This window comes from Neofelis nebulosa, chromosome 12 (assembly GCF_028018385.1).
Source record: "Neofelis nebulosa isolate mNeoNeb1 chromosome 12, mNeoNeb1.pri, whole genome shotgun sequence".
Classification (NCBI taxonomy): Eukaryota; Metazoa; Chordata; class Mammalia; order Carnivora; family Felidae; genus Neofelis; species Neofelis nebulosa.
The window spans coordinates 55724198-55733959 of NC_080793.1; the positions used below are offsets into that span (position 1 = coordinate 55724198).

General features: G+C 43.8%; 1 long non-coding RNA gene across 1 annotated transcript; it reads left to right on the plus strand.

Annotated features, from left to right (window-relative positions):
• Positions 1 to 3311: 3311 nt before the first annotated feature.
• LOC131490883 (uncharacterized) lies at positions 3312 to 8880 on the plus strand. The gene is made up of 2 exons (XR_009251247.1): positions 3312 to 3685; positions 8362 to 8880. It is a non-coding gene; the product is annotated as an uncharacterized LOC131490883 (long non-coding RNA).
• The last annotated feature ends 882 nt before the right edge of the window (positions 8881 to 9762 follow it).

Genomic DNA, 9762 nt, shown 5'->3' on the forward strand with positions numbered 1-9762 from the left:
ATTTCTGTTTAACTACATGAGTTCGAATACTCCTGAAGAAACCTCTCATTGTTCCTAAGTGCAAAGGATTTTCTTCTTTTTTCTGGTCACTTGTTGACATCATTGTATTGGCCACGGTAGGCTGATGGCCATAAGAGCACCAAGTCTCAGTGACTGACCACACTGTGAAGATAATTTATCCATTAGGCACCATCCAGTACCAACCCTCTTGGTTAGGTGGCTCTGTTGGGTGTGCTGCCCCATCAGGAGGTGGGTTCCTTCCACCATGCCACGCCTGATACCTCGGAGGCCTCCGGTGGCCTTTCTGCAGTCAGGATAGCAAGAAGTGACAATGTGAGGACTTCACGGGGCATTTGAGGAGCCAGGCTTACAACTATTATCCTGACCTCCTCCTCCATTCTCTTGGCTATAACTAGTCACATTTTCCCATAGAGATACAAGGAGAACGAGGAAATGTAGAACTCCTTGGTGGCCAAAGGAAAAAAGGAATCGTTTGTCGAACACGTAGCATTATCTTTTCCATGCCATTAGCTAACCCTTGTCCACCTACTGCCTTGGGGAACAGGTACCTGTGTGTCGATCTTAAATCCTCAACCAGATTTCAACCTCCTAAAAATAGGAGTGATGCTTTCTATGCTGCTACTTGTAACCCTTGAACAGCCTGAGCGTATTACTTAGGAAAAGCCACTGTCAAGACAGACTCCGTGAAAATGTAGTCCTTTAAGGAAAATTGCCCCATCCCTTATTTACTTAATTTTCTTATTATTTTTTTGCCTCAAAATAGTTCTCGGAAAGTGTCACAGTTCAGCAGCCCCTCCTCCTTAGGCTCTTATTCAGGGACCTAGGCTAACGCAACTTTGTCACCTCAGCATTACTTTGTACATTGAAGGGCCGGCCAGAGGGAAGATGAGGGTGTGGTGGTGATGTGTGCAGGCGCATTTTATGGATCCAGCTGGGACGAAGCACACATCACTTTCATCCATATTGCACTGGCAAGAACCCATTGATGTGGCCGCACTTCCCTGTAAGGGTCACTGGGAAATTTCGTTTCTAGCTGGGCAGTTACAAGCCAGATCAGTTACCGTGAGAAAAATGAATATTGGTGGGATCTGCAATCCTCCCCACGGGGAGGCAGGGAACGTTTGTTCCATTCTGGCAATTCTTCAAATTAGGCTTTGTCATTCACTGTTTTTGAAATGAGAAACGGATATTCAAAGGGGAAGTAATGTGCCCAATGGAACACGTCTATGCGATCTTCACACTGGTTTTCATCTCTATTTTTCCCTAGTTCCCAAACCCACTTTTCTTCTTTTATACCGTGCTATGTCTTACACATAGAAGGATCTCAAGAAATACATCGGGGTGATGCTGATACCTGCATCACGTCATTCTTGTTCTTCTTCAACCTCCCTCTTTCAACTTACCCTGCCATTTTCAGATGCAGTGATGTGTGAAGGGTGACTTCTGTTGGACATTCAATACGGTGCTCTCAGGGACTTTGACCGCATGACATTCTGTCAAGGTAAAAATGTGAGTCAGAAATTTAAACCAGACACGTTCTTGTCTCTTGACACGTTCTGATTTTCTCTTGTTACCACCATTTTTGTTTTGTTTTGTTTTGTTTTTTTCTCATTACATTTGGCTCAAACGGTGAGCGAATGTCTCCTGAAGGTTGATTTCTGTGGAGGAAGTGATGGTATTTTGATGGAAAGGTCAGAAAACTCCTTTCTCATCTGCCCTGGGAAATGTGGAATTAACAGTGAGATCTTGGGTGACGCTAAGGAGAGAACACCAGGGCAATGTGCTGAGCCCTTGACTCTGCTGGTTCCCTCTGCTTCCCTCGGAAGAGGTTTCTGCCTCATGCGGGTTCCATTCTGCCACGAAGGTGCTACGGAAAATGCTGTTACAAATTATAACCCAGTATCGTTTCCACGGTTGAGATTAATTCAGCAATGTTAGGAGTAGTTTACAAGTCCAGAGTTGCAATCTAAGACTTCATACAAGGCTTCCTGTTTTATAGTTAGTAATAACAAAGTAAAGAGGGGGCAAGAACGACTCTCTCAATCTCTTTTCTCAACCTCTTCCTCCTCTGTACAATTTCCAGGTCCCTCGAAGTAGGCAAAGCTCTCCCATTGCTTGGTTGTATGTCTTGGACCAATTCATTTAAACCTTCTAAGCCTCAGTGTCCTTGTGTGTAAAATAGGAATACCATTTGCACTTATATTGATAAGGGAGTTTAGTAATACGTGTAATTTACTTAATATGTTTAACATATGCTAACTATATTTTTGTCTTGAATTCAGGATGTCCAAAATCCTCTTTAACTTGTACCACTTCAGGGGTGTAAAAAGATGAATGGGTTTTTTGCTGTTTTTTTAATGTCCACAAGTAAGAGGGGGGAAACGTACTGTTATCCTTTTTTTTTTTTTTTTGCTTTATTTTTATTTTTAAAAATATTTCTCTTTCTCTCTCTCTCTCTCTCTCTCTCTCTCTCTCTCTCTCTCTCTTTTTCTTTCTTTCTTTCTATTTTAAGAGAGCGTGCACATGAGCTGGCAAGGGGAGCGGCAGAGAGAGGAGAGAGAGATTCCCGAGCAGGTTCTACCACTATGAGTGCAGAGCCCGATGTGGGGCTCGAACCCACAAACCATGAGATCAAGACCTGAGCTGAAATCAAGAGTCAGACACTCAACCGACTGAGGCACCCAGGTGCCCCTTTTGCTTGTTTCTTTCATTAACTTTCGGGTCACCGTATTGCTTGGCTTAAGCCGTATCTACCCAAATTTCATCAGAATGTAACTGTAACAATGGTCAACCTATTATTCCTGCAGTTAGCCCGTGAGACCCGTTTGCATGCAGAACTGTTCAGTCATGCAGTGGCCTTGCTAAATTCTGCAACATTGGAATAAATTTGCCAGTGTTTTGATTCTGGCTAGGAGAGGGACCATAGACTTCACATGGAGGGGACTTCTGCTGGAATCTAGATACCATCATTAATGGTGCAGAATACCGGAGAAAAACACAGAGACCCCAATATAATTGTTTAGAAATTTCCCATCTGTAAGTCTCTATGTCTGTTGAAAATAATAGAGATTTATTGTTTGAGATCAGGTTTCCCCTAATGCAGCATGGTACACTGTTGGAGAAGATTGGTAGGTTTTGCAATTCATAACAGTGTTCATCTTTCTAGAAGCCTGAGGGTGTTGACAATGGAAAGTTTTTCAGGGTGACTAATGCTTTCTATGAATAAACTAGATCCTTAAGTTGTCCTCTGAAGGCCTGAAATCTTAACCCAAACCTCTTTTAGGAAAATTAAGGTTTTCTTAAGGCCCACGCGGACACGTTCTTAAAGACAGATCTGAGATCCAGATTCCGTTAAAATATACTGGGAAACTTCTATTTGCCGAGTCCCTTCCTAGAGGCTTTCCCATCCCTCCTGTCACAGAGACATCACTGCCATGATCTCTCCCAATCAGATGGTTATGTTGACATGCCCTTCCCCTGTTGCGCACTGAGACATATCACCCATCGGCTATGGGTTGTCGCGCTCTCTCTACCTATCTGAAAAATCACAGAGGACTTTTGCTGCCCCAGACCTCAGCAGGGAAAGATCAACCCCTTCCTACTGGACAGCCATTTCAACCAGTGAAGCCACTTGAGTCGGGTGGATCGTACTGAGATTTCTCAGGTAAGACTAACACAGGAGGCATTTGTGACCCAGGGTGGGGATTCATAACCAAGCCTGTACATTTGGCCTGTTTGGCCTTTTTTACATGATGTGAAATGTCCTTTCAACTCTAAAAGGGAGGGAAATGAAAGAAAGCCTAGGGATCTAGCCTCTGCTGTTCTTTCAGTGGAGAGGAGAGCATGGGGGAGTTTACCGCTGTACCGGTTTAGCAAAAACACTGGAAGTCTGTCTGTCAACCGGGGCATCCTTTCTTGTCTTGGCTTGTTTGGGAGCTAGGGATAGTCTTCACCCTGTCTAATTTATGTAGCTTCAGAAAGAAAGGTTGTCAGGTTCCACATGATGAAGAAAGAGGGAAAGAAGCAAACGAGACTGGGGACATGTCTCAACCTTCTCCAGCAGCATTGTCTCTTTGCTCATCAGGTAGGAAAGAAAAACAGATTAAAGCAAGTTCTTTGTTTCCAAATTCCAGGCTTGCAAAGGATGTATTATGATACTCATTTCAAAATATGGTTACATCTTGAAAGCATTTTTGTTAGATAGGCATATTATCTTTAACAATGAAGCAAGGGAAGGGAAAAAAAAAAAAAGGTCGGTGCATTACAGTAGACTCTTAAAATACCTTAGCAGCTCTAACTTTATATATATCTTTTCACATTAGCATTCAAAACTCCTTGGCAGGAACAATAGGAACAGTTCAAAGTTCAACTCATAATCATAAGCAGACTTCTCCTTCTGCTCCCCTCCCCTCCTTCTGCAGTTTTTGTGCGTGTGCTCGGAGGGGGTGGAGAGAAGAGAGAGGGGTCACAGTCAAACATCTTCCTCCCCCTCCTCCTTTCCAGGACGGGTTCTCGTTTCATAATAGGAGAGTTTCATTCAGAGTTAACTACTTTGGGTTCAGAATGATACTCGGAGAAAAATATATAAAGTAACGTTTTAAAAGCTCCGGCTGTGAAAGAAAGGACCAGCGCCGCTTAGCAAAAGCATATGTGGCTGGTGGGACCTCGCAACCACATTCAAATCACGCTCCTGCCAAATCACGTTATGTTTCCAAAGCTCCTTATTTGAATTTCCCAAGCGGGGTTCATATGGCATGTTCTGTGTTTTTGCTATACAGTATTGAAGGAGGTCCTTAGACGTCTTTCCCCAGAACAATCCATTTTTTTTTTTTTCTTTTCTAAATAAAAGTTCTAATTAAACCTAGTTTACATTTATGGAATGCGGGACTCCGCTCCACCGACGACAACAACAGAAAATAAAAACCTGCTCTCGGCACCCCTCGGGGTTCCGGGGTTCCAATGACGCCCAAGGACGTGTGGAGCAGCAGGGCCGGGGTCAGGGGCGCCCTGACACTTGAGGGGCTCATGTGGGAGTTGGTCCCCCTCCCCCCAGCGCCCGTGGTCCACCGTCACTGGACCCTGCAACGCCAGCCAAGCAAGTCCCGGCTGCAAATTCAGGCTGTGTTGAAATCACCCCAGGCCAGTGTATTCTTTCCTTCAGAAGATTACAAATAAAAAGTCATGGACTTGGAGATTCGGTTACCTATTTCTGGAACGCGTTTGAGTGTTTTACAAAATCTGGACGCAGGAATTCACCCTGAAGTTGAATGTCCCCAGTCAACACCTAATGTTTGCTCTCGCGTTTGAAGACTGTTTCTCTGTAGCCTACTGTTCTGTTTAGAAAGCCTGATTGTTTTTGCTTCTTTTTAGGCTCTGTTTTAATCATTGTTTATGGTTTTGATAGTTCTGTCCTGGCACCCCCCGAGTTCCTTGTAACTTAATTATCATATCTAGCTTTACAATGAATAAAATGATTATCCTGCCCCAACCCCCCGGCTTTGGTTGTTGGCTTGTAGTAAGCTTTAGCTATTATGACATGAGATCTTTGAGTCACTTTGTCAAGTACAGAGCACAACCAGAGAGAAGTGGCCCTGTTAAGGCCACGTTGCCTAATGGGTGCTGCATAAGCTCTCCAGTTACCACTGCCAATAGTCAAGTGGGTCTGCCCAGCCTAAATATCTATCTCCTGAAATAATGGAATCATATAGCTCAACATTGCATTCGGAAAACAAAAGGATTTATACCGAAGAATAGAATTATGGGTGACACAAAACGTGGCTTACTGAAATATAATTCTATGGAGTGCATTGCAAATTCTATTCTGTGAACTTTTGATTTTTATGTTTAATGTTTCCCCCTGCAAACATCCCCCGCTCTCTGCCCACTTCTGCTTTATCACCTCGGAACTAGGAGTTTTGTGTGTTTTTCAAAACTTTTACACAAGGTAAGGGGATAGCTTTGTTCCCTCTCGTCCAGATCTCACTCCTTCTTTTAGGATATGGTGATCTTCCAAGTGCTTTACCTGGTTCATGTGCTCTGCTTCTATCCACTGTGCTTTCATATGTAGTTCAAATTTCACTTAAAATAGAAACTCTCTCTCTCTCTCTTTTTTTTTTTTTTTTCTTTTATCCTGACAAGCAGCATAATATTGTGGTTACGAGCACAGCTTGTCTAGATCCAAATCTTGGTTCTGTGATTTTGGGCAACTTACTTAACTTTTCTGCAAAATGGGGATAGAAATTCTCCTCTTAACACCTCCTATTGTTGAGAAGGTTGAATGGGTTAGTAAGTTTCAAGCACTCAGAACTGTGCATGGACCTACGTGGCTCTCTGTAATGATATTGGCTATGAATAGTCAACTGTATCAGTCTGTAAAATGTGTGGCTACCTTTTCTATCTGCAAAGCCTGAAGTTATTTGTCTCTTCCTAATGCAAGTGCTCCGCTCTCCTTTTTTGGTTCTGGCCAAAGGAGAGAGTCCTGCCCCATGCTCTAGCAATGAAAGGAGATGTGTACTTGGCTCCTTTGATGGGAAGAGTAAGGTGTACTTCAAGGTGAAGTCTCTTCCCCTGAATTACTAGGAAACATTTTCCCAGCGATTGTAGCCATATCCCTTTCCTCTGCAGCGGGCTATGGCTGAGCAAATGCATTTACTTCAACAGCTCAGTTCCCAAGCCTTTGCCTTATGACTGTCCATTCTTCTGTATTTGTCATTTTGAGAGTCAAATACGTTTCCTGTTTCCCCGTTAGTGTCACCGGCAATACAAGGAAAATGTTCCATCATTTACATTACTACTTCTTAAAAAATGATGAAAAGTGTCAGGCAGAGAACCGGCCCCTGGAGAGCTCCATGTGCCGCCCCCGTGGCCTCTTATGAATAGCATGCCTTCTAAGCGGTGTAATACGGAGCTACAATAAGTATATCATTGAAAGTAAACCGCTGCTCACTTCCTGGTCGAGTGTCACGCATCTCAGAACTGACGCCTGCCCAATAATCTTCGATTTGGCTACGGCCACCAAACTGTCAGAACACCATGGGAGAGAGCTAGACTCATCTGAAGGAAGTAACTTAGAAAATGCGAATTCACTTCCTTCACAAAATCACATTGTATCCTGTATCTCTTAGGTGCGTATACATTCACTCTTCTGTTTCACGCGGGGACGCTGTATGCTGAAGCCCAAGGGCACGGACTGTGGAATCAGAATGGCTGGGTACGCAGGCTGGCTCTTCTCTTTATCGGCTTGGGAGAAGGTTCGTGCAGGTTTACTTACCCTCTCGGAGCTTCAGTTTCCTCATCTGTAAAACGAAGATGATCCTCTGGTTGTGGTGAGGGTTAATGTGTGCAGTTGTGCTTGCTGTATGGATCCATCGGAGAAGTAATAGCCTTCATGAAAGATGAAGGACAATATCACTTAATTTGTGTAACACCTAACTTGTCCGTTAGTCTTGACAACATAGAACATTGCCGTCTGACTTCTCTTCCTCACACCTCTTTCTCTGACCAGATACCAGGATGCAGATAAAATTCTGTGATGTGACCTTTTCATCGCTGCCGGTTGAGGAGAAAGTGGAGAGAAACGAAACCAGAGCATGTGTTTACCCCACCCGGGCTGAGGCCATTTAATAAACCAATTAGCTAGCACCTAGAAACAAACACGATGAAATACACATCGGGGAAAAAAAATGGGGGCCCGTCTAAAGAAGTCAAAGAAAAACACTGAGCCTGTGGTGGAATATGACAAAATCATACTAGCAGTACAAGGATAATTAAAATGTGGGAAATGCTTAAAATTCAACTAATGAGCACATTTCTCCCATGATGCCCAACATGCCACCTGAGTTATTTTCTGTGAGTGAACACTTTCAAAGTTCTGCTGAAAGGAGAGAAATCGTCTGGGAGTGAGGGAGAGGGGGAGTTTGCCTTTAGCTCGTTGCTAGTTATTCTCACTAATGGATCCGTGCATCAGAGCATTCTCATGGGTTGTTGTGGAGTTGCGGTGGTGTGAGTTCAGGAAATCTCTGGAGCTGGAGGCCCTGCCCGGCAAGTGGGGAGTTCACGGTGTGTGCCAGGGAGGGCACCAGACATTGATGGGTGAGGTGGACTGTGGAGAAAAAAATGTCCTTACCAAAACAGTTGCAAGCCTTTTGTCTCTGACTGTTCTTGCTCAGGCTGTCATTTCTGTCCCTCCTTCCCCTTCTTTATAGCCCCTCACACCACTAGAAAGTCCTTCTCGTTTCCTTTTAAAGCCCCGACTTTGAGCTGGCTGCAGATCAGGAAGGGCCTCCCCCCTCTGACCGGTGTAAAAATGCCTGAGGCAGTGATGCTTTTGTATACGCTCAGGGCCCGGTCTTTGGGAGTTGGAAGGCAACAGACACAAGTTCAAGAGTACAATTTTAATTTGAAGACAAAAAAAAAGCCCCCCGAAACAAGCAAACAAAAAAAAACCCACCTCTGCATGCTGAGGCGTGCCGTGCAACTGTTTTCCCAAGAAACATGTTTGGAGAGAGAGCCTGGGTTTTCTTCCAGACAGAGCTGAGTTCAAGTCTTCTGTGTCTCACACGCTAGAAGGTTGACCTCACAGTATGTAACCTCCGAGCTGCAGCGTACTCGCCTGGTTAGATTGCTGCCCCTTTGGGAGTCACGAGTTACAGCTTGACACGGTGCACAGAACAGCCTTCCCGGTGCTTGCAATACGTGTCTGCTCCAGGAACATTGCCACCTTCCCTGTTACCTTTATAAAAACCATTATAATTAGAAAAGAAATACAGGAGAGAAAAACAATCTGTATACCTGACATCACCACTATAGCTATAACCGTGACTGTATATTTATAATAAACATATATGTTTATCTCCCATGTTTGCTTTTCATATTGACTCCTATTCTTTTCCTGATCTATCCATTTGCTTTTGTCTGATTTTTAGGTGATGGCTAAGTGGTTTATTACATTGTTTCAGCTCCGTGGGGTGAATATGTGCCACAGTATTTTATTTTTCATGAATCACTGTTCCTTGTGTTCTGTCCAATCTCCCAATCCTGCAGATTAGTGAGTCACATTTTAGGCAGATTTCAAAATCTCTTGTGTACGTGTGTGCGTGTGTATGTGTGTGTGCACACATGTGTCTATATGTATATGTGTGCGTGTAGGTATCCCCAAATGTACCCACCAGGTACGCCAGATGTAAACACCGAGAGTAGTGAGAAAACAGTTGGCCTAAATTCCTATCAGATGAGAAACAAAAGGTTCGTCCGCTCCAGGATTTCAGAAATAAAACCGGGGCATAAGAACACAACAGTATGTATGCAGATTTCGTTCCAGACAAGTCTCAATCATTATTCCCTTGACCTGTACCTTTCCGGGACTGTGTTGTCTCTAAGAGTGTCAGGGTATTAGCAATTTTAGAGGATTACCCCTCACTGAAATTTTGTCAAAAGTTCTTTTTCCTTTGTAAGTTTCTCCTGCAAATCTCCTCTTTCTGTTCTTCTTACTTCCTCCCAAATCCTCAGTGACTCGGACAGCTGCAATCTCTTCCTTCCACTCCCCCGTTGGATGTGGAACTGTGTGGCCGTTGGAGACCTCCCCAGCTCCCAGGAGCTGGCTCTGTCCAAGAACTTAGGTGGTGGACTTAAAGTAGCAGAAAGTAGTCAATAATTAGAAAAACAGATTTTCAGCCAAACTGAGTAACCGGAGCTTGGAATTTCATATCTGAGATATTGGTTTCGCTAATTAATTAGCACAAA